At 43.5% G+C, this 25077-nt stretch overlaps 1 long non-coding RNA gene across 3 annotated transcripts in view; it reads right to left on the bottom strand.

Annotated features, from left to right (window-relative positions):
* LOC137536049 (uncharacterized) overlaps nucleotides 1–25077 on the bottom strand; it is a 490360-nt gene that overhangs the window by 302227 nt on the left and 163056 nt on the right. The window contains exon 1 of one of the 3 annotated variants that reach the window (XR_011024509.1): nucleotides 9581–9643. The exons of the other annotated variants lie outside the window; for them this stretch is intronic. This is a non-coding gene — a long non-coding RNA (uncharacterized lncRNA). Of the gene's footprint in view, nucleotides 1–9580; nucleotides 9644–25077 lie in introns of those variants that run through there. 3 annotated transcript variants of the gene reach the window in all.

The following is a 25077-nucleotide window of genomic DNA, read 5'->3' as shown; positions in this document are numbered from 1 at the left end:
CCCGCTGAAGTCAGGACGTCGATGAGAAGCCCATACAGGGAATCCCGTTTAGAACGTGATTTCCTGCAGGGTAAAAGCGCCGGCGGCGATCGGAGGGGTGGGAGGGATAGCGAAGGGAGGGGGGAAGCATGTAGCTAGCGCTAGGCTAGCTACATGCTTTAAAAAAAAAAATTTAAAAAAAGTGCTGCGCTGCCCCCTGGCGGATTTATTGTGCTGCCAAGGGGGTTAAGGTACCTTTAAAGCAAATCTGAAGCAAAAACAAAACCATATGATATAATGATGATTTGTAGGTGTAGTAGGGATAATGAGAAACAACATTAGTAGCAAAGAAAGGGGTCTCATTTTTTATTTTCAGCTATGTACGGTAGCTTTTTCTATGAGATTGCATTTAACCACACTCTGGGCCAGATTTATCAAAGCATTATTAAAAAGTTTTAACCAGCAGGGAGAACTGTTCTGCAAGATAATAAGAAAATTCTTAATTCCTAGTTAACAGCGGCAGTTTAGTGTGAATTCCTATGCACTACAGTTAAGTGCAAATCCACCCCTAAACTGCCATGACATGATTTGTGAAGTTCTCCTCCCCCTGCTGAATCCTGTGAAGCTGTTCTGTGCTTAATCCTTCAGTGCTGAGTGCTGGGTACTGATGCAATACAGCAGATATATTGGTTACCTCAGCGACAGCAATTTCCCTCACACACTGCACCGTCTGAGAGACCTTCCTAACTCTTCCTATTCCTAACAGCTTAAGAAGGAAACTGCACTATTTAGTGATGTCTTAAGATGTCTGAGACAGTTCTGCACAGATTTCTGAAAACCTACCAATATTTTTTCTTAGACACTCTTGATAAATGTCTCCCTCTGTCTTTTAAGCTATAAAACAAAGCAGCTATAATGACCCTTTGAACTTTCCTGCAGTAAAACCTTATCTCAAGCTGTCTCTCACGGTTTCTTGGCTGTTTAAGTGCTTCAAAAAACTGCACTGTATTCAACCCAGTGGGTCACTCAGAGGCTAATTTGCATAAATAACTGATTTTTTTTAACTCTTCCTGTACTGGAAAACAATATTTGTTAGATAATGCAATGGATTTTGGGCAACGGTTAGGATGCTTATATCCAAGTCCAATGAAACTGCTTTGTATATTTAGAATTTCTGATTTTATGGTGATGGAATGTGTGATACTAAAACAGCAGAATGATCTTGCTTTAATTACATCAAGAAATAAAAGAATAACACAGTAGATGTGGAAAAGGTACAGTCCGTTACACAGCTAGCAGAATCAACAATCCATGGGCTCTACTTGGCATCAGCACAATAGAAAACACATTCTCCCTCTTTCACCTCCTCTGTATCACTGCTGGCTGTGCTGGATGGAGATTTATCTGAGGTCAGCAGGAACTTGTGAAGATAAATGTGTTTATTCTCTGGCTCACAAGGACTCCAATATCTTTCTACAATAATACTAAGATAAATGACCATCTGATACAAACAGCATTTCAACGAAATTTCACCACAAACGCATTGCATATATTAACTGGCTCATGACCAATGAAACCTCTCAATATTCATCTTAATTGGCAGTTCCAGTTGTCCAAGAAAAGGTTTCATTATGCTTGAATATGGTGACATGATTGGCTAATAGAGCATATTTTGTTTGTATCTGAAATAATCATATTGGCAGGAAACAGAATGATGGCCTTTCTCGCAGATCGAAAAAACAAACAAATTATTTTTCTGTAAAAAAGAAAAAAAGTTTCAGGCTAATTTCACACCAGGACGTTGCGTTAGAGGGGGCGTTAAGGTCGCATAACGTCCCCCTAACTCAACGCCTGGTGGTGCTGGATCTGGACGTCAGTGAGCCGCGTTGTGCAGCTCACTCTGGCGTCAGTGATGCCGTGATGCGCACTCTTGTGCGCATGCGGCATCACGTGGTCCCGCCGGCCAATCGCCGCACAGAGCGGCTGCTCCAGGAAGTAAACACTGCACGTCATAACGTGCAGTGCATATTAATTAGCCATGTGCCTGGCCGCTCTCCGCTCCTCCCCAACATTACTGAGCATGTGCAAGCAGTCTAACGCGGCTCAGCCGCGTCCAAAGTACTGCATGCAGTACGTTGTCTTGTGACGCAGCATTACAATGTAACGCAACGTCCGCACTGTGAACAGCCCCATTGATTTTTCATTACTGTGCGGTGGGCTGCGTTACAGGCTGCTCTAACGTGCGCCTGTAACGTCCCACTGTGAAACCAGCCTTAAAGCCCCAGGTGTGTATATATATATATATATATATATATATATATATATATATACAGTATATATATATATATATATATATATATATATATATACAGTATATATATATATATATATATATATATATATATATATATATATATACAGTATATATATATATATATATATATATTTGCCCCTGCCCCCTTTCTTGCCCCCATACCTCCCATTTCCCACCATATAGTAATAGTAAGTATAAACATAAATCTTGCTTTAACAAAATAAATGCCCTATAGCCTTGCAGCGCTGGGCCCCTGGTTTGATTACTCGACCAGTTAATTGGATTCCCCCTAAAATTGGCCCCAAGAACTATGATACACATATAACTGTGGTAGGGATTAGATTGTGAGCTCCTCTAAGGGACAGCTGGTGACACGAATACTCACACACATGAATATGTACTCTGTTGTTGACGTTATATAGGGTAAATACGAAATAATAATAGCAGTGGATTTCTGAATGCTGCTTGCGATTTGAAAAGCTCTCGCTAATGTAATGCTATGTGTGTGATCCCACTTGAAGGATGTGAACAAAATCACCCATAGCTTTACATTAGCAAGATCTTTACAAATAACAAGCACTAAGAAAAGTGCTGCTAGTGGGCCCCAGACCTAAAGGAGAATAGGGGACTGTGCCATTACTCACACAGGCCTAGTGCACACCGAGCGGTTTTGGTAGCGTTTTTAGAACCGCTTGCGGCTGTGGATACGCTTGGGTAATGTATTTCAATGGGCTGGTGCACACCAGAGCGGTAGGCGTTTTGCAGAAACGCATACTCCCGGGCTGCAGCATTTTTTGGATTTGTTAAGTATAGGAAAAACGCTTGATAAAACGCCAGATCAGAGCGGTTTTCCAGGCGATTTTGTTACAGTAGCTGTTCAGTAACAGCTTTACTGTAACATTATCTGTAATCTTCTACACAAAAAAAGCTACACAAAACGCTAGCAAAACGCTTCATAATAAGAAAAAAAGCTTCAAAATCCGCTAGCGTTTTGCGGATCTGCTAGCGGTTTTTGGTGTGCACTAGGCCACAGTAATTTTTGATGCAGCAGACTCCGAAAAATCCCCTTTGGAAAGTTAAAGTAGCAGAGACAGCCATACTATCCCAGGAAAAGAGAACTCATATATAAGTAGATAACTACTTGTTCTACTTACATAACAGATGTATTTTACCGTCCACATTTTGATTTCAGTGAATTTTCTATACTAAATAAAAAGAAAACAGTTTCTGGCATTTTCCATCTTAACTCGCTCTGACTGAAGCCAATCTTGATGCCGTTTCCTCCCTCACGTTATTTTTCTCCTATAAACTGCACTGTCATAGCTAGCTTGCTTTGTGCACATGTTAACACAGTATAGATCCTATTACAGCAGCTCACTAAACTGCCCTCAGCTAATCAGTGAGGAGCAGGAATGTCAGAGGGTAGATGACAAGCGTCCTTCTCGTCTGCAATTTGCCAAATAGAGCCAGGCTGACTGATACAGTATAACATTTATTACAGCAGAGACATTTCTGAATAGATTGGAGTGCTAGGATTGCAGGGTCAGGTTGCAGGCTGCATAACAAACACAGAGCAGTGCGTAAATGGAATTTAATTTGGTGGCTGACAATCCCTCTTTAAAGGGAACCTTAACTGAGAGGGATATGGATGTTTCTTTTTAAACAATACCAGTTGCTTGGATCTCATTGTAGTGGCTGAATCACACACCTGAAACAAGCATGCAGCTAATCCAGTCTGACTTCAGTCAGAGCACCTGATCTGCATGCTTGTTGAGGGGCTGTGGCTAAAAGTATTAGAGAGACAGGATCAGCAGGAGAGACAGGCAACTGATATTATTTTAAGAGGAAACATCCATATCCTCCTCAGTTTAGGTTCCCTTTAATGTGACTCAGGAACCATTCACAAAAGCCTGCAGCTACAAGAAGTGTGTTTTTATTAGTAGGGATGATCAATGAGATACAAATAACTTCTCTTTGCATTCAAATTGAATGAAAATTATTTGCAGCTTACAATTTGTCCTATCAGAATAACTTCCAGTCAGTTTTCATTGGTCCAGGTTCAAGCCGCATAATATTTACTCGAAATTTAAATGCAAGGAGAAATTATTTGCATCTCATCGACCATCCCTATTTATTAGCCAAGGATCAACTGTCACTGCTGATAGAGCCACCTCCTCCCACTGCTGCTTACAGATCAACTCTCTGTAGGCAGCACTGCAGCAGATTATTTTTGCCAGAACCTGCTGTTGCTGCAGTGCTAGCCACAAATAGCCATTCCTTAGATACATTTGTATTTCCTTGAAAAACTGGTCAATCAGTATGGTGGATTTCTTACATACAAATCATTAAAACCTGTTTTTGATATTGTGAATCATTCGTATTGAATTGAATTGAATTGAATCTGTTACTGTTGTGGGACAATTAAAGAAAACCTGTAATGACTTTTAAAAAAAACACGATTCCTCCGGTCCCTTACCTCGGCTCAGTTTCACTTTCGCCGACTTGCAAGTCACTGGGACTGACGGCACGCAACCAGATTAGCACTTCCATTACCGGGAGGGTCCTGCGCAGGCACATTATGAGAAAACCTCATATTGCACCTGCGCAGGATGCTCCCGGCGATGACCAGGCGCAGTTGGCGGTGACAGGCTCAGTCGCCAAAAGCCAAACTGAGCCACAGGGGGGAACCGGAGGATTATTGAGATTACGGCACGGGCCTGGGGCAGCTGCAGGGGGCTGGCCAAAGCCCCAGGTAAGTGAAACTTTTTAGTCAATACTGGTTTCCTTTAAAATTAACCGTTACATCCGCTGAATGAACTCATTGAAAAACAAAATGATGGACGATTTAATGGATGCCTTTTTTTGAACTTTACCGATGTGACTTGTTAAGGCTGAATTAAAATTGTACTTGAACGTGACCCTGGTGTGAAATAACACCCTGCCCTTGTTCCACTGTAACCCAAACATTATTCAGCATTTCGGTGTGCTCATGGCTATTGCCCAGCTGCAGAACTCTATATCTTTCCTGCTAAGGGAATTTATTCTGAGAACAGAGAGAGCAGCTCCTGTTCATGCAGCATTAGTCACAGTGACCACAGGAATGGTAGAAGCACCTAAAAGTAAGGCTGGATAAAACAAAGTACATACATGGAATCATTGCCACCTGTCAAGGATTGGAAATTATTCCTTGGATGACAATTTGAGGCCTGATGCTGTACAGACATATTAGGCTAGTGATGTGCTTTGTTGCTATGGAGGGGGGTGGAGGGATGACAGCCGGTGCAAAAATAACAATATGATCGGTGTTACTTAGGCAATGTACAATGTATGGTGACAATATTATATTTTTAAATGAAGGTGAATTTGTTCTGTTTTGTGTTGCTTTTTTGTTTTCTCATTGTACTCGATAATTGCAAGCCCTTATTTGCAAAAAAACAACAGTAATATACCATCATGACATACATATTTAAAAAGCTAAGCCCCTAAGGTAACAATTTACGTATTATCTTTTAAATTGTGTGTGTGTGTGTGTGGGGGGGGGGGGGGGGGGGTTGTGTTTTATTTTGGTGCAGCATAAATGGAAATACTTTTTTATTTCTTTCGTTTCAAAAAAAAAAAAAAAATCACATGACATAGGCCTCAACCCTAAAACACCTTAAAAATCTATTCTACTTATGACAATTAAGTGTGCATGTGGCCAATTTTTTGTGCAAAGTATTTTAGCACCATTCTTTCTTTGAAGAGCTCCAGAACAGTCTGGACATGAGAAAAAGGCCACAAATGTCACCATTATGAAAAGGAAACAAACAGGGCTACTCAAATATGGGTAGTTTGTAAGGTTCCCACTCATGTAGTATCACGTCCTAGAGGCTAAGGTGTTAATCCAGTTGGACAAATATTTGACATGGTCTTATCTTAACAGCCTTATGCCCATATTTATCTTTATAGTGAAACTTTTAACATATGTAATTCTATAAAAACAGTGAAAGATGCCAAATTATTACATAGGAAAAATAATGAATCCATACAATCAACTAGTCCTTCTAAAAGAGATAGTGAAAATAGTGGTGAGAAAGCTTTGTAAATTGGGATAATCTTCTGATGGTGTACATGTGGTTTACCAACAATGAACTGATCACACATCGGCCCTTATCCAATTCCCCTTTTCTCCTAAGTGTTCTCCTAGGTGTTTTCAGCCCTCTGTAATTGAAAAAATATACCAAAAAGTAGGTGAAAAAGTACTGTCAAAAATGTTATTGTATTTTCTTGCTTGCTGGTGGCGTAAAAGAAAATGTATTGATGAGATGTGAAAATATCACCCAGGCTCATTGGCTAATTTGTGAATGATTAAGGGCCCGTTTCCACTAGGAGTGGTGCGATGCGGCTACATAGCCGCATCGCACCACGTGTGCTGAAACACATGCACGGCAATGGAAGAGTTTCCACTGCGTGCACGTTATGCTGAGCGAGCCAAGAATCTGCAGCATGCTGCAGATTCTCGCACGGCTGCATCCGCCCGCAGCTATGTCCCATCTCTTCAATACACTTCCGCATGTGGAAGTGACGTGGGCGGCGGCGGAAGTGATGTGATGCGGCTAGGTAGTCGCATTTGCATCACTTTGCAGTGGAAACCGGCCCTTACAAAAAGTTCACAGTAGAGCTTTAATTACTAAAGCTTTTTAATAGGTTTCTGGAGTAACCTCTTTGTTTCAGCTGTTGTATGACGCATGTTAGGGGTTTTTCCTCCTCTATCCAATTATACATCTAATAAAATGCTTTTGCTCCTTACTGATCCCAATAATCAAGAAGCAGAGAGAGAGAGAGAGAGAGAGAGAGAGAGAGAGAGAATCACAGCACAGCCCGAAGGATAGGGGTGCAATTAATTAACCATTCAGTTTCTTGGCTTGTGTGACCCTCAGAACAGTTTGCTTGGAGGTTTGCAGATTTGTGTATATGTTACGGCCAGAACCCGAAGTTTGGCCACTTCTAGTTCTGGCCGGCCACTTCGGGTTCTGGCCGGCCAATGCGCGAAGTGGCCGCTGCGCTGCGGCCAATGTGGGAAATGGAATGATTCCTCTGACATTAATGTATCTTCTGGCCGCAGCGCAGCGGCCAAACGTAGAACAACTTAGTTCATTTAATGCAATTCAGCCGGCGGCAATGTAACAATTCAAGCCGCCGGCTTTTTCTCTGCCTCTCTCGCTCTCCTCTTATGGGCAGCAGGCGGGGACACGCGTGTCCCCGGGAGTCGTTTGTCGCACCAGGAAAGCAGAGCGGGGAGGCTGCAGACATCGCTTCTGCCAGCACCCGCTCTGCAAGAACGGCAGGATTCCCCTGCCGCGACGAACGACTCCGGGGGGACACTCGTGTCCCCGCCCGGCTGCCCATAGGAGAGAGGCGGGAGGGGGGGGGGGGGGTGAAGGAGAGAGAGAGATGCAGAGAAAAAGCCGGCGGCTTGAATTGTTACATTGCCGCCGGCTGAATTGCATTAAATGAACTAAGTTGTTCTACGTTTGGCCGCTGCGCTGCGGCCAGAAGATACATTAATGTCAGAGGAATCATTCCATTTCTAACATTGGCCGCAGCGCAGCGGCCACTTCGCGCATTGGCCGGCCAGAACCCGAAGGGGCCGGCTAGAACTAGAAGTGGCCAAACTTCGGGTTCTGGCCGTAACATATACATTATTTATATACTCAACAGATGAATATTAACGTATTGAAGAGCTGTGGATGGGCACACCTCCACTGATATCGAATGCTTGATATTGTGACCTAGGCAGTGTCACCAGCAAGAGTTTTTCCAGTATATCTGCACACCGAATACTTTAGGAACACGCTCTTTATTGAGCCATCTGTATCCACAAAAAAGTAGCAGACAATAGTATTGGGGGCCGCGCAGGGTCCCCCTTTATCAGTAACCACACGTCTTGATAAAGGGGGACCCTGCGCGGCCCCCGAAACGATTGTCTGCTACTTTTTTGTGGATACAGATGGCTCAATAAAGAGCGTGTTCCTAAAGTATTCGGTGTGCTGATATACTGAAAAAACAGATGAATATTAACACAATTGTATCTTTACACCGACCTGACAGATATATTTTTCACATTTAGACAATTCTATGGTACGCCCCACCCATCTCAGTCATCTGCCCAGATTAATTACTTTACCCAAGTTCACCTCTTTTTTTCCAAGTTTTACAAAGAGGACTGATCCAATAAAAGAAATAATAAAGACAGATGTTGCAATATCTTGTCAGTGGGGGGAAAAAAATAAAGAAAAACATAAAAGAGAAGCTTGGCTGTCCATACACAAGCACAGCTCAGTAAGAATGATGGGTACTGATGTATCTGTCATGAAATTGTGATGCCAGTCATGGCAAGTTAGAGAATTGCTAATGTGTTTATACCCCTTGGTAGTATTAGTTCATTGTTAATATAGAATGTTTGCACAGTACAGCTTGAAAAAAAAAAAAGAAACAATAAAAACTCTTACGCAATGTGCCTGGAGTGCAAACTGCACTTCTGGAAATCAGTCATCAGCATTTCTTCTGTTAGTGCAAATTATTAAAATGGATGGGCTGGAATCCCTGTGGACTGTTGTAACAAAGCTGTGTATATATTATAATACTTGGGGTAGGTAGCGGGTGCTTTACCCTCTGGGACAAGTACAGTGCCTTATTTTTTTGTCCTCTTTGGGCCATTTACAATATTTACACTATATACAAGAAAAAAAATCAAAACAAAAACCTTTACAATAGATGAGGGGACTAGCTATAACAAAAAGCTGAGAATCCTATCTACTGGACGTAAACCTCACTTTTATCCCAAACAAAACAACAAACAGTCTTTACAAGCATTAAACCCAAAGACATTTTCATCAATGCACCACAGACATGTGGCTCCCAGAGCAGGACTACAGGATTTCTTGGAATAAACAAATCCACTTTTTCTCAGAGGGAACACCAAATCTCTGCATGAATCTACTAAAAAGGCAGTACACAGGACAGAATATTGTGGACGTATGTAAACACCACCTATCCCTTTCCCAGACACAGTTTCCCTGCAAATGCCGCAATAGGTTTCCAACTTTGGTGAGTCATTCGTTCTCCTGGTCCTACAGTAGTATTGATTAGAGGTTCATACTCATTTGCAGCTTAGGACTTGCAAAACAATTGTTCAAAATTGTTTTGGGCACTTTTTTTGTGTACAGGTGATCACTAATATCGACTAAAAACTTATTAATGATTGTGAAAGCTGGAAACTCATATTTGATCATTATTGTTATTTACCACCACAGGCATCAACAGCTTCCTTCAGCTCACCCTCCCCGTCTGTTCTCAATAGAGCAGAACACATTGCTAGACCAGAAGCCAAACAGAAAATCTGCATGGCAACCAAAAGGCAAACAGAAAATCTGCATGGCAACTGTTACAAAATTGCTTAAACAATCTGTGACGTCCACTGTGGTGACCAAGGTTTAAATTGTGGACAGGTCTATGCATGCCAGGAAGTCAACCAGACCACCACTGTAACTCTTCAAAGGTAAACCTAAAGTGGTTAACGTTCATGGACAGTTTTATGCACATCTGATCTCCCAACACTTACACAGGTTTAATAGCTCACATCTGTAGAAATCATGTTTTTTTTTTTTTTTTTTTTTACAGATCCCCAAATCATGGACCGATCACTTTTGTATCGATTTTAAAAAGGTTTAATACCAGCCTTCTTTAATACTCAGTACCACGCATGACCCATTGGCTCCAACTCCCTGTTCGCCCTTTTACAATCAGGATTTTGGGCAGCCCACTCCACCGAGACTGCCCCACTAAGGTTGTCAACAACATCACGTTTGCCAAGGCCGAAGGAAAGTATCCATACACCTCCTCCTCGACCTCTCATCAGCATTTGACACAGTCCATCATCCCCTGCAAACCATGCAATCTGTGAGTATCCAAGACACCTCACACCTTAGCCTGGTTCTCCTTCTGCCTCTCAAATCATTCATTTAAGACCTCCTTCAATGGTTCCTCCTCAACTTTCACCCCCCTCTCAGTTGGGGTCCCCCAAGGCTCTGTTCTTGGCCCCTTGATGTTCTGACTCTACACCGCCTACATCTGCAAACTGATCATCTTCTTGGGCTTTAAATACCACCTATATGCAGATGACATCCAGATCTACCTCCATACCATAGACATATCCACCAAGAGAGACAAAAAGGGCACTGGACATTTGGGCGCTGCTGTAGACTGTAACGTGAATTATAGCAGCACTCAGAGGGTAATTTGGGCCCCAACAAAAGATGGAGCTCAAATTATTATAAGCAATGCAATTCAGCCACCAGTAAGAGCTGGCAGCCAAACTGCATCTTACCCCAGAGTCCGTGGCAGCCTGGAGGAGGAATAGTAATTAAAACCACCAGGAAATTTACAACAGCAGGGTGAGCAGTTTTTCGGCTTCACCTGGAGACCAAATTTCCCGGCACCACCATAACTATGGAGAAGGTAACCTCCTGCCTCTCAACCATCTTTCATCCTAGATGTCAGCCAGGTTCCTAAAGGTAAACCAGAAAAAAAAACAGAACTCCTAAATTTTCCTAGCCCACGGAGTCTCACCCCCCATGGAAATCTAAGTTACGGTCAACAGAACAATCATCCGTTCAATAGCCCAAGCCTGCTGCCTGGGTGTCGCCCTGGACTCGACCCTTACCTTCACCCCCCCCCCCCCCCCCCCTCCACTCACACACACACACACCATTTCTAGGGCCTACAACCATTCATGCAGCAGCCAGACTAATCTATTCCTCCCAACGTTCTGTCTCCCCGACTCCCCTATGCAAATCCCTTCACTGGCTCCCGATTCACTTCAAAATAAGCTTCAAGAGCACAAGACTGGCCTACAAATCTATACAGTGGAACCTTGGTTTAAAAGCATAACCTGTTCAGGAAACATGCTTGTAATCCAAAGCACTCTTATATTAAAGCAAATTTCCCCATAAGAATGAATTGGAACCCAGTTGATTTGTTCCACAATCCAAAAACAGTTATAGTAAAATAGTATAAAATAAAAATGTAAACAAGACTTTCACTATAACTAACAGAATCATTGTCATCTGTTAGCATGCCCCAAGTTTTTTTGTGTCTGGCTTTAACAAGTAACTTATCCAATGACAGTTACTGTTGAGGATTTCATGTAAATGTGACTTTGCACAGTCTCTACACTCAGATTAAGTACAATTAAAGGGGCACTATGGCAAAAAATTGTAAAATGTAAAATATGTGCAACCATATACAAATAGGAAGTACATTTTTTCCAGCGTAAAATGAGTCATAAATTACTTTTCTCCTATGTCACTTACAGCAGGTAGTAGAAATCTGACCGAAGCAACAGGTTTTGGACTATTCCATCTCTTCATAGGGGATTCTCAGGGATTTACTTATCTTCAATTACACTTAGTGAATGGCAGTTGCTCTGTCCAACTGCGAATAAAACTGAAGCGAGCAGGGAAGCTGGCCAGCATTGTTTTATTCTTTATACAGATATTCCCTAAAAAGTATTTAAAGACTTCCTAAGAATCCCCCATGAAGAAATGGACTAGTCCGAAACCTTTCACTTCTGTCAGATTTCTACTACCTACTGTAAGCGACAGCAACATAGGAGAAAAGTAATTCATAGCTCATTTTACTCTGGAAAAAAAAGTACTTCTTGTTTATGTTTGCACATATTTTTATTCGCCATAGTGCCCCTTTAAGTACAATTCTGCAGCACCAAAAGGGAGAAGAACTATAGGCTCAGTTGTGACTGATGATGTGAATCATGTATAATTTTTTTTGCTTGTATATCAAGTCAAAATTTCACAAAATGTTTTGTATTGCAAAGCACTCTTAAACCAAGTTACTCTCAATCCAAGGTTTAACCGTACACAAGTTCTACCTGACCTACATCTCTGACCTGGTCAGCAGATAAACACCTGGCAGCCCACTTTGCTCCTCCAATGACCTCCTCTTAACCACCCCACGCATCTCACTCTCCATGCTTGACTACAGGACTTCACTAGAGATGCCCCCATCCTGTGGAACTCCCTCCCACTGCCCATCATCAGGCTTGCTCCCTGCTTCAACACCTTAAAACAAGCCCTCAACATTCATCTCTTTAAGAAGGCCTACCCCACCAATGCCTTAACGCTCTCTGCTGAGAACCTGTTGATGCAGACCCCTCCTATCATGTCACCACCCCCTTACTTTATATTATGAGCCTTTGGCAGGGCCCTCCCTCCTTGTGTATCAAATGTAATTGATTGTACATTCTACCCACAGAATAACGGGAACTTGTATTATTGGGACTATTCCAGTGTATGATCTGACATTGTGTATCTAATTGCTCATTACAGTACTTGTATGCATTGTCTGTTACCATTGTCTGTAACCTTATTTATTGTACAACACTGTGTAATATGTTGGCGCTATATAAATCTGATAAAAAAATAATAATTGTCCTCGGTACTGCTCATTAATGTCACCTATTTTGGCTTTCTAGGAAAAGTGAGGGTAGCCAGGTCAGACCTCTCTCTGTTGTATAAAAGTGAGTTGTATAAAAGTGAAATGTTAGTGAAAATAAACAGCTGAGATAAACAATTGGATCTATCCTCCTACTCCTAGAGAGGAAGTTAAAATATATGAACTACTGACCTTTTGTAACTATCCTCTGCTCCCGGAAGCCGAGTTCTCTGCCAGGAAAGTATTTTATGGCAGTAAATCCTTATCAGTTAGGGATGCTAAAGTCCCACTGGGTTACAACTGGAGAAAATGGTCAGTTGCATAGCTGAATATTAACGCTTTCAGGCAGAGAAAGAAAAAAGCAATACAACATATTTGTGTGCTTGGCACTGTACATACACATGTCTATCTCATCAAGTCATGTGTCACTTAAGCTTCCCTTTAAGATAACTTGGTAAATCTACAAAAGGGCGGTAAGAGCAGTGGTGGGCCAAAATTTCTCATTGAAATTCGCAATTACGCATCGTAATCGTAATGTAAAAATTTCAGAGAAGATCGTGATTAATTCAAAACTGTGCAGACTTTTCCGCTTAATTTTTGTGAAAATTGGAGTAATTTTGTGCCGACTTTCGAAGTCAATAGCAGAGCCCCCATACATGCTATTGCTACCAAAATTGTTACATACGTTAAGCAGAATAGTGGGTATAAGTCAAATTTTTCAAAAAAGACCTTGTAGTTTTTGAGAAACTCTATTTTAAAAATGCAAAGAAAAATTGTTTTAAGGCCTCTTGCACACTGCATGCATTTCCGATTCCGCTTTTTAATCGTTTTTTACTTCCGATTCCGATTTTTAATCTTTACTGCATACTGCGTTTTTTTTTAATCCGTGTTTGTTAAATGTATTCAGGGAAAATTAGAATTGAAAATCGGAAACGGAATCGGGATCAGAATCAGAAAACGGATTTGCAGTGTGCAGGGAACTTAAAACGTCATATTTCAAAGTTAAACAGTTTTTACTTGCATTTTGAAATTAAGTTTCTCAAAAACTATAAGGTCTTTTTGCAAAATTCCTTTTTTTGACGTGTACCCACTCTTCTGCTTAACATATGTAAGCTTGGACACTGCCATAGGTGCCAGTAGTGATACTGGAGTGGAGAATTTGGGCGGCGGAGCCACCGGATAAAATAGCGGGCGGCTTACAACTTTTATGCAAACTGTGGCTACAGAGAGCTTGCGCAGCATCCACATTTCTCACTGTAGCCATGTGGCGGCATCCAAACTTCTGCCATGCCTTCATCACCAAAATTTCCAGCTTTTATATATCCTGTTATAATAAATCATTACACTATGAGCAGATTTCCATTAGTGCTCATGACAAACCGTAACCAGTCCACAAGAATAACTTCTGAATCAAGATGGAGTTGCCACAATGTGGTTCCATGCAAAAACCAGGATTAGCGTTCTCTATAAACCAGAACTGTGTTTTTCTTTCCCTCAGGCCTGGTGTTTACCCAACCTACAGAAAATCCCCTTCTTACTTAGGTCACATTAAAAACATATACTCCTAACAAGAAGGCGCTCAGTTGCATGCCTTGCGAACTGTAATTTCAATGACACGGCTGAAATCTCACCAGTGCCAGTAGCCCTTCAAAGCAAAATTAGCTGTACTAAACACTTTAACAAGAGTATATACAGTTTCCAATATTTCACATCCAAGTACTTTAACATGCACTTTTGCAAGTGTCACGAGATACAGTTTCAGATAAACCCGGCGTATAATTTAAGCAAGGCTTCCTTTAACAACTGGTTTCCCCATTACGGTGTCCTTTCTGCAAGAAATGTTTAACACCTCAGCAATATTTCCTTCACATAGAACTACCATGATTTATAAAGTCCTTAAAGCTCTCATTAGCTCTACACGTCAGAGCTAAGAAGTGAATTAAAAAGAATGGAAAAAATAGCCACACTTCTAGCTGTGATGAAAGCCAATCTTACGCCTAACATCATATCTTTGTATATGGCGACACAAATTGGATTACAACGGGATAAACACCTATCGGGACTTCGCAGATTACAGTGCCACATACGTTTTAGTGCCCGGTGTGAGATTATTTTCATTGTTACGTACTCACAGAGGAATGTGGGAAATGTAATGCTTTGCTCTGTTCTTTGGAGGTGTTTTTAGTGTTGGAAAGTTACTGGCTGCACTAACTTCATAGTTACCTCTTGTAAAGTCACCAAGACATAAGTATGAGCAATAACAGACTTATAAAAGTTACCCCATAACTAGTTTAGCTCTGTAAAGTAAAAAAAAAAAAAAAAAAAAAAAAAGAAGAGATTGTCCTCTCTGCCACTTGACTCCATAGCAGCAGTCAGCAGTGTTTACTATGCATCATGCCATAGTAGCCGACTTTAGATTTGTGCTGGCTCAGCCAAAACTGCAGTTTATGGAACAGGTTGCAATGAGTCAGCACACAGCCATGGTCAATATGCTTACAGTGCTTTCTGTAGTAGCTTATGGTGAACCCAAATTAAAGCACAACTCCTATAATATGTGCAGAATGGTGGTGCAGTGGTTAGCATTCACTCCTTGCAGTGCTGGGTCCCCAGTTCAAATTCCATCCAGGGCACTATCTGCACAGAGTTTGTATGTTTCTCCCTGTGTCTGCATGGGTTACTTGGCTTCCCCCTAAAATTGGCCCTAGACTAAGATACATACACTAAGTCATACATACGCAGACATAGGACTATGGTAGGAACTAGATTGTGAGCTCCTCTGAGGGACAGTTAAGTGACAAGACAATATACTCTGTACAGCGATGCGGAAGGTGTTGCCACTATATGAATACTAAATAATAATTTCAATATTTATATTGCGATTTTCTCCTGCCAGACCCAAAGCACTTGCGAAGCAGCTATTAGAGCACACACAATAGGCAGTAGCAGTGTTAGTGAGTCTTGCCCAAGATCATCAAGAATAGGTGCTGTTTTACTCTCATACGCTACTTACTCTCCTAGGTCAGAGGCAAAGTGAGATATCAGAGGAAGAGCCCTTAAAGAGACACTGAAGCAAAAAAAAATGATATAATGAATTGATTGTGTAGTATGGATAATTACTAGAACATTAGTAGCAAAGAAAATATTCTCATTTTCAGTTATACAGGTTTTTTTTATAACATTGCACCATTCTTTGATATTTGCAGTTTACACACTGCTCAGCACTCTAAATGATTTTACAGAGCAGGCCAATGAACTTTTGAACTATCCCCTGGCAGAGAAAAAAAAAACAGTGACTGACAGTTGAGATAAGCTTCAGAAGACAGAGCTCTCTGCGACTTTGAAAGTCCTGCCTGGAGCTCAGTCGCTCTTTTGCATTGATAACAACTGGAGTTTCTTAACTCTTCCTGTACTGGAAATAATACTAGAGTTATGTCTCTGCTCCTAATGTTTTATTTCTTAGCTGTACTACACATACAAATCATTATATCCTCCAAAACATTTTTGCTACAGTGTCTCTTTAACCATTACACTACCCGGCCACAATAGACACAATTCCCAATGTTCTCTTGTATTGCTGAATCCAAGGTCCTAAACTATAAAAATGAGAATAAAAGTCCATCCAGCTCTCTATTATCCCTTGGGGTTGACCGTCCAGATCTTAGAGAGAGGTTGATGGACAGGCTAGATGGGACAGCCATGAGCAGTAAAGTCAGTGCAGTGCTAGAAGAGGTGATCTGCTGATGGGCTGGAGGAAACTCACTTTGTAGAGGGAAGGTTCTGGATACAGCCTTCCTAGTCAGTGCCCAGTGCCATCCTGCTAATACTACTTGAGGACTTCTTCGGCAGCCTTCTGAAGCACTTGTATCCCTGAGTACTTCAGATGACAAGCCCATCCATCCTGCACACGCAAGAGTTCAGGCTCATGCACCCACAGTACATGGATGTACCTATCTTCAGATGCACTCACGTACTGTCCAAGGAGAACGGAAGACACAGCCGGTAACAGAACTTCAATGGGGGACAGTGCTGGAATAATGGGACATACCGAGGACCAGTAAGGCTCTATGGTAGCCAGATGCTTGCCTCTACATAGGCAATTATCTAACCTGAAGTGAGTTTCCTTTAAGTATACATAGACTAAATATAGAACTACATAATGTATCCAAAGCTCTGCACATGGGTACATAATCCCTCCACTCAGTTGTTTTATTCTACTTTTAACAGGTTTAAGAAAAATTCCAGTCAGATCTGGGGTTTTAATAGAAACAGAAAATCTTCCTCTCTCAGTGATTTCTAATTAAACAAGACAAACTGTAAATATGGGCCCACCAGGGCAATACAAACTCATTGCTATACAGCTCGAAGCATGTGGTTTTGGCGCATGGTGCTAGCCGTGTAGCGTCCGATTTGCTGCTTCTATAACACTAGTGCTAAAGTGCCCCCCACACACGGGTAATTCAGGGACCTAAGGTTAATTCAGGGACCTGGCGATCACCGGACCCCAAATTACTTCTCCCTCCAAGTTGCTAAGACTTGCAGGGGGAACAGCAAAAAAGCACGTGGGCACCAGTAAAATGCACACCTCTGTGTTTAATGTAGCAATCTTCAACAGATAAGCCAATATTTCAGCAATACATCACCCTCTTCGAGTACACCCAGCACAGAGACCCCTTTGGTCGACAATTGTTTTGCATTAAGCATGCATCTTCTTGGACCATCTAAAATCTCAGCAGCGAGGGACAGGGAATAGTATTTTACACTGGCAGGAATTTGAACGGCAGCAGGGAGAACTATCATTCGGCTCACCCTGCATCCAATTCATGGGCGTTGTACAGGTTAACTTGTGAAACAAACACAGAAGGCAATGAAGTAGATACAGATTTTGCAGCTTGTATTTCAAATATACAAGCAGAATGACTGGCACTGACACCACCCCCCACCAAAAAAAGAGAAATATTCTAAAATCGAATTGGGTATTAGAAGTAAAATCAGGTAACATGATAATTTCTGTGTTCACAGCATGAGATACAGTCTTTCCCCGGGTCTTTCACTTGATTGTTTAATATATCACTTAAAGTACTCTAATGTTTAATCTTTTGGCACGTCATGGTTTATATAAGGAAAACTAATGATGAGTTATGGAAGTAGTTTATTGTCCTCTGGACTGAAGAGCCCTGGTAGATAAGCTCTTCCAAATACGGATTTGTAGAATTTCTATTTCAGAAACTGCGCCCAGTAGAATGAAGTTCATAACAAGCCATTTTCTCTCCCTGTAGCCAAGGCTTCTCCTGAGTTACTCTTGGCCTCTTCATTGCATTCTTCTGCTCCATGCCAAATATAGTCACTGTTGCTCCACATATCAGGAGGCTCTTTGTATTACACTTATGTATGAGTAGGGTAACTTAGCAATTTAAGTAGCTTTTAGAAGCTCCTAAAATATGAGATCACTCTTGTGCCACCAAAACTGCTCTAACCTGTTGAGACATGAATTCCACAAGTCTTCAGACATGGGCGTCAATTCATCAAGCATTACCGCATTCGGTAATGCTGAAAAGAGATGACTTTACTGAGCACTTAGGAAAATGTCAATTCATCAAGGCTGTTACCGCATAAAAAGCTGAAATTACTGAGAAGTGAGGTAAATTACAGAATTGTGTGGTAAATATCTCAACAAATGTCAGTAACCATCAATTCATCAAGGTTACAGCATACGGTAAAACACAGTTCCATTACCAGCAGTTCTCCTCTGCCAGAATCAGTGCGGGACTCACAAAACTCACAGAAGCAGAGATGATTACCTATGACTGACAGGAGCAGAAGCCAATAGAAACAGCCCCTGTCTCCTGCAAGTCCCAATGATGCATTTTGATAGGACCCATAGGCTTCTCTGGTGGGTCTAGCTTTTCTACCCCCAGACAGTGAGCAGAGAGATCAAGGAATAAAAGAGGCTTCCCCTGCCTCCCTTCGGCAGTTTAATCTCTTAGGTTCCTGTTTGAAGATGCAGAGGAGCTAGTGGGGAAATCACCTATTTAGGGCATGTGTAGCATCTCCTGGAAGTTAATCTAAGCTGTGGCAATTAAATAAAATGTTAAGAAAGCCTAACGGACAGATTCAAAGCGAGCAGAGGCAGTATACCAAACATGTACATCTAAAAGGGATGTCGGGATGCCTCTTACTATTGTAATGCTGTCTTTGCACACACCCGTCTGCTGTTACTGACAATGGGCTTCTGTGAATTACCGAACTTCTATTGCACCTGTGAAAATATTGATGAATTAGCACATTAAAGTCTAAAATACCAAATGCAGCATTTTCCCAACTTGTTTTTTTTATTGAACAGCCTTTGATGAATTAATGCTATGATCTGGCATTAAGAGTCTTCTAAACGGGGGGGGAATCCCTAAACTAACATTTAAGTATCTCCTCTTAGATATGTACCCAAAGCCAGATGGATTGGGGATCAAAGCTGAAGGACAATCGTTATCCAATCCATCTGGCCAAATTTGCAAGAGTCATTGGCGACCAGGGAAATAAACAATCGTGACTGTGGCAAATCGCCACATAAGTCAATGGGGATTGTAACGATCCTCCGCAATATGATCAAACATGGCGGTCATTTAGAAATTAAAAATTGATGCAGGTGGCTGAATTTTAGTTAAACAATGTTATGCAATATCGCAAGAAATATTGTTTAAAATTTAAAAAAAAATTGTCCCAAAAAAATCATGACATAGGTATGGACCTTCAGGAACATTGAAAACATTAAAAGTTTTTATTTCAAGAGGAACTTCAGCCTAAACAAACATACTGTCATTAAGTTACATTAGTTATGATAATTAAAATAGATAGGTAATAAAACCTCTTACCCACCCTGTTTTAAAAGAACAGGCAAAGGTTTGTAATTTCATAAGGGCAGCCATCTTTTTGGTTGAAAGAAGGTGACAGGGAGCATGAGACACAGTTCCAACTGTCCTGTGTCCTGATCACCCCTCCCAGTTGCTAGGCAACGTGAACAACAACATAGGGAATCCCTTTATGCTTTGCACAGCATCAGGGGAAAAAAGCCCGGGCAGTTTTCTTTGATGGGGCGGAGCTTAGCTAAGAATGCAGCTAAAAATGAGACTTCTATAAGAAAAACAAAGTTCTGATGCTGTTAAACTGTTAAAAAAAAACACCAAGCTTTTTCAGTGCTGCCGAGTAGATTTTTAGTCTGGAGGTTCACTTTAACCACTTGAGGACCACAGTGGTAAACCCCCCTAAAGACCAGGCACATTTTTAATAAAATGGCCACTGCAGCTTTAAGGCCAAGCTGCAGGGCCGCACAACACAGCACACGAGTGATTCCCTCCCACCTTTTCTCCCCACCAATAGAGCTCTCTGTTGGTGGGGTCTGACCTGCCTATGAGAGCCGATCGCTTTCTTGTCCCCCAGGAGCACAGCCGTGTCACACGGCTGTCCCCAGTACAGCGCTGCTGCTGATCGCAGCGCTGTACATGTAATTAGACAGCGATTTTGCCATCTAACAGTCTCCCGAGCAGGAGATGCTGCACAGCCTGCGCGCGAACTCCTGCAAAATGCAGCCCCAGGACTTGACGCCGAACGGTGTTTGGCGGTCCTGGGGCTGCCGCCGTGGCCACGCCAATCGACGTTAGGCAGTCCCCACTCCCAGGAGGTTAAGGACCCTTTTACGCTAGCAGGGTAAACCTGCATTGATTTACCCTATTTTGCCACATGAGGCCACAAGAGCAAGGAAAGTCTGTGGAGACTTTCACACTTATTGCAGTCCCTTGTGGTGCACCACAAGTAACCGATCAGGCGCAAGGACAACAGTGCATTACTACAAGCACCGTGTCTAACCAACGTGCTTGGGGTAATGTAAGTCTATGGTCGACTCTTGTAGTGTTACCGACGGAGAACAATGCATCGCAACGCACATCAATTGAAATTCCAGTGACGTACTTCCTGCTTAGCAGGGAGTATGTCACTGGGCGGGGAAGGGATGGAAGAGTACAGTGCTATACACATGACACGGTTGGTGCACTCTGCCAGATGTGCCCCCAGCCTCCCAGTCGGCAGCATCAGGTAGCCCTGTTAGTTCCCAGGCAGGAGTATGAGGAAGCCATGTATGACCCCCTCCTCCCTCCCATTCTCCCATAGTAGTATTCGGTATCTTGGTATGCCCCTAGATATTCGTATAAGGTAACCAGACTTTCCAACCCTGCATTCTTGTTCCAGTTTGGACAGTGCTATACAAGTATAGCAATGGCAGTTCCCAGCACACGAGTCTTGAATTAGTAACTTGGAATAAATAAAAAGTCCTCCTCGACAAACTGAAACACAGCTTTCAATAACAATAAATTAACATGACTTCACTTCTGAACATTAAACTGTCACAGATTGTGTATACAGTCACAGCACAGTCATTTCTAGCAGCAGAAATATACACAAGCTGGTTCAAAGGCCGTGAACTCCTCTCCAGTCTGAAAGGGCGTCTTTATATTGCCAGATCTAAACAGAAGGCTGAGGAAAGCGGTTTGTAAATTTATCGCCTTTTGAGAGAGGCAATGAAACAGGATAAGATATGGGCTTGCTTCCTGTGCACTTGGAACACTCCAGATCAAGAGCGCTCTTAGCGCGTTGAAGTGCTGCTGACCAACAGGCTATGTACCTAATCAACGCGCTTGTAACCTCTACCAAACTTATCTCCCTAAGAATTTCCTGCCATTTTAAAGCTTCTCTGGTGACTTAATTGGAACTGAAAGTCCATAAAGCAAAGCTTCCAGCGCAGGGAGAACTGTTTAGCCATTATTGCAGACAGAACCATTTTCTATAGATTTCATGAGGGATATAAAACTTAAGGAGTGCACTGCAGCCTATAGAGGTAATCCAAAGTTCCAGGCTTCCCCTACTCCAGATACTTTGCTGTTGATAATTATAGATATTAAACTTTTCAGCCCGCGGGTGTTTTTCATCCGTGCGATGTCGCGAACCTCCGATTTTCGGTTCGCGAACTTCCGCGGAAGGTTCGGTTCGCGGAAAAGTTCGCGAACCGCAATAGACTTCAATGGGGATGCGAACTTTCAAAAATAGAAAAAATTATGCTGGCCACAAAAGTGATGGAAAAGATGTTTCAAGGGGTCTAACACCTGGAGGGGGGCATGGCGGAGTGGGATACATGCCCAAAGTCCCGGGGAAAAATCTGGATTTGACGCAAAGCAGCATTTTAAGGGCAGAAATCACATTGAATGCTAAATTGCAGGCCTAAAGTGCTTTCAAACGTCTTGCATGGGTATACATCAATCAGGGAGTGTAATTCGAGTTCTGCTACACACTGACACACCAAACTCACTGTGTAACGCAGGGCAAACAGCTGTTTGCGTAGTGACGGCCGTACTGGACTGGTGTGCTACCATATGGTCGCCGGGCTGTGGTAGCTCAATGATAGAACAACAGTGACTGTCCAGCTGATCAAATTTGGTCTGACCACAATGAAGCAACGACCTTATTATCTTTTGTGTGCCACCCCCACCCGAGACACTCAAATAGCCGGCGGTCATTGCTTCATTGTGATGAGCAAGCCCCTTCACCGCGGCAAGGTAATGATCATGAAGGGGGATGGGCACATGTACATGCCTTTTGTTTTATTGTTGCAGCCGCCCGCAGTGCAGCCAGAAAAATTAGGCAGGCATGTACACGCACCAGAAAAATTAGTGTAGCGGTCGCTGCTAGCAGCGGCCTTAAAAATTCAGGAATCCCCCTAGAGTCCTGGACCCTGTTGGTGGTGGCGGAGAAGGCAGTCAAGCGGCCTGCAGGCAGAGATGCTGTGTGTGGGGACTGACTTAGTCTTCGGTCGTGCAGTAGCCCTCCGGGATCCATTCCTCATTCATCTTGATAAAGGTCAGGTACTGAACACTGTCGTGACTTAGGCGACTTCTCTTCTCAGTAACTATGCCTCCAGCTGCACTGAAGGTCCTTTCTGACAGGACGCTTGCGGCAGGGCAAGAGAGAAGTTGGATGGCAAATTGGGACAGCTCTGGCCACAGGTCAAGCCTGCGCAACCAGTAGTCCAAGGGTTCATCGTCGCTTTTCGCAGAGTCTACATCCACACTCAAGGCCAGGTAGTCGGCTACCTGCCGCTCCAGGCGTTGTTGGAGGGTGGATCTGGAAGGATTATGGTGAGGAGTTGGACTAAAGAACGTCCGCATGTCCGACATCACCCTGAGATTGCTGGAGCGTCCTGTCCTTGCCTGCGTGGACTTGGGAGGAGGAGGGTTACCGCCAGTGGTACCTTGATTGCGTTTTGCAGCCACATCACCCTTAAATGCATTGTAAAGCATCATCGACAGCTTGTTCTGCAAGTGCTGCATCCTTTCCGCCTTTTGTTGAGTTGCTAAGAGGTCCGCCACTTTGTGCCTGTACCGAGGGTCTAGTAGCATGGCCACCCAGTACAGGTCATTCGTCTTGAGTTTTTTGATACGGGGGTCCCTCAACAGGCTGGACAACATGAAAGAGGACATCTGCACAAAGCTGGATGCAGACGTACTCTCCATCTCCTTTTGCTCTTCCTCAGTGATGGGACGCAACTCCTCTTCCTCCCCCCAGCCACGAACAATACCACGGGAACGTGGAGCAGCAGAAGCCCCCTGTGACGGCTGCCGCGGTTGTTCTTCTTCCGCCACCTCTTCCTCCTCCACAGAAACACCTTCCTCATCATCACCATCACCATCATCAGAGTCTGACTCCTCTCCTTCCCCACACGACTCCTCTTCTTCCTCCTCTGTGCTGCCGCAGGTGTTGTGGGAACATCGGGTTCGTGTGTAAATGGCTCCCACGACTCCTGCTGCCATAACTCTTCTCCTCCACAGCTGTATCCACCACTCTACGCACGGCACGCTCCAGGAAGTAGGCGTAGGGGATCAAGTCGCTGATGGTGCCCTCATCGCGACTCACCAGTTTGGTCACCTCCTCAAAGGGCTCCATGACCCTGCATGCATTTCGCATCAGTGTCCAGTTGTTGGGCCACAACATCCCCATCCTCCCAGATTGTGTCCTTGTACTGTAATGATACAGGTACTGGGTGACGGCTTTCTCCTGGTCTAGCAGGCGAGAGAACATCAGCAGGGTGGAATTCGAGCGAGTCGGGCTATCGCAAATCAGGCGTCTCACCGGCAAGTTGTTTCTACGCTGAATGTCCGCAAAGCGTGCCATGGCCTTGTAAGAGCGCCTGAAATGCCCACACAACTTCCTGGCCTGCTTCAGGACGTCCTCTAAGCCTGGGTACTTGGACACAAATCTTTGCACGACCAGATTCAGCACATGTGCCATGCAGGGTATGTGTGTCAGCTTTCCCAAATTCAACGCAGCAATGAGATTGCTGCCGTTGTCACACACCACGTTGCCGATCTCAAGCTTGTGCGGGGTCAGCCATTGCTCCACCTGTTTGTTAAGAGCAGCCAGGAGAGCTGCTCCAGTGTGACTCTCCGCTTTCAGGCAAGACATGTCTAACACTGCGTGATACCGTCGTACCTGGCATGCAGCATAGGCCCTGGGGTGCTGGGGCTGTGTAGCTGGAGAGGAGATCGTGGCACCAGCCGAGGAGGAGGAGGATGACGACAGCGAAGCGGTGGTAGCAGGTGCAGAGGAGGTGGCTGGAGGCCTGCCTGCAAGCCGTGGAGGTGTGACAAGTCGGTCTGCTGCGCAGCCACGTACTCCCTGCTTGCTGCCATCGGTCACCAGGTTGACCCAATGGGCTGTGTATGTAATGTAGTGGCCCTGCCCGTGCTTGGCAGACCAGGCATCCGTGGTCAGGTGGACCCTTGACCTAACGCTGTGTGCCAGAGATGACACCACTTGCCTCTCAAATGCACGGTACAGTTTGGGTATGGCCTTTTGTGAAAAATAATTGCGGCCTGGTATCTTCCACTGCGGTGTACCAATGGCCACAAACTTACGGAAAGCCTCCGACTCCACCAGCTTGTATGGTAATAGCTGGCGAGCTAATAGTTCCGCCACGCCAGCTGTCAGACGCCGGGCAAGAGGGTGACTGGCAGACATTTGCTTCTTACGCTCAAATACTTCCTTCACGGACAGCTGGGTACTGCTGTGGGCAGAGGAGAAGGAACCGCTGAAGGGAAGAGGCGGTGTGGAGGAGGGTGGCTGTGAAGGTGCAAGGGAGAAAGTGGATGAAGACGATGCACCTGAAGGAGGAAGAGGAGAAGGAGGGTGGCTTGTCTTTTGAGGGGTGCTGCTTTTCCTCAGGTGTTCTTGCCATAGCTGTTTGTGCCTTTTCTCCA

The sequence above is a fragment of the Hyperolius riggenbachi genome, chromosome 10 (genome assembly GCF_040937935.1).
Source record: "Hyperolius riggenbachi isolate aHypRig1 chromosome 10, aHypRig1.pri, whole genome shotgun sequence".
NCBI classification, from domain to species: Eukaryota; Metazoa; Chordata; class Amphibia; order Anura; family Hyperoliidae; genus Hyperolius; species Hyperolius riggenbachi.
The sequence above is the reverse complement of the archived record's forward strand: the minus strand, read 5'-3'. Positions and strand labels throughout refer to the sequence as shown.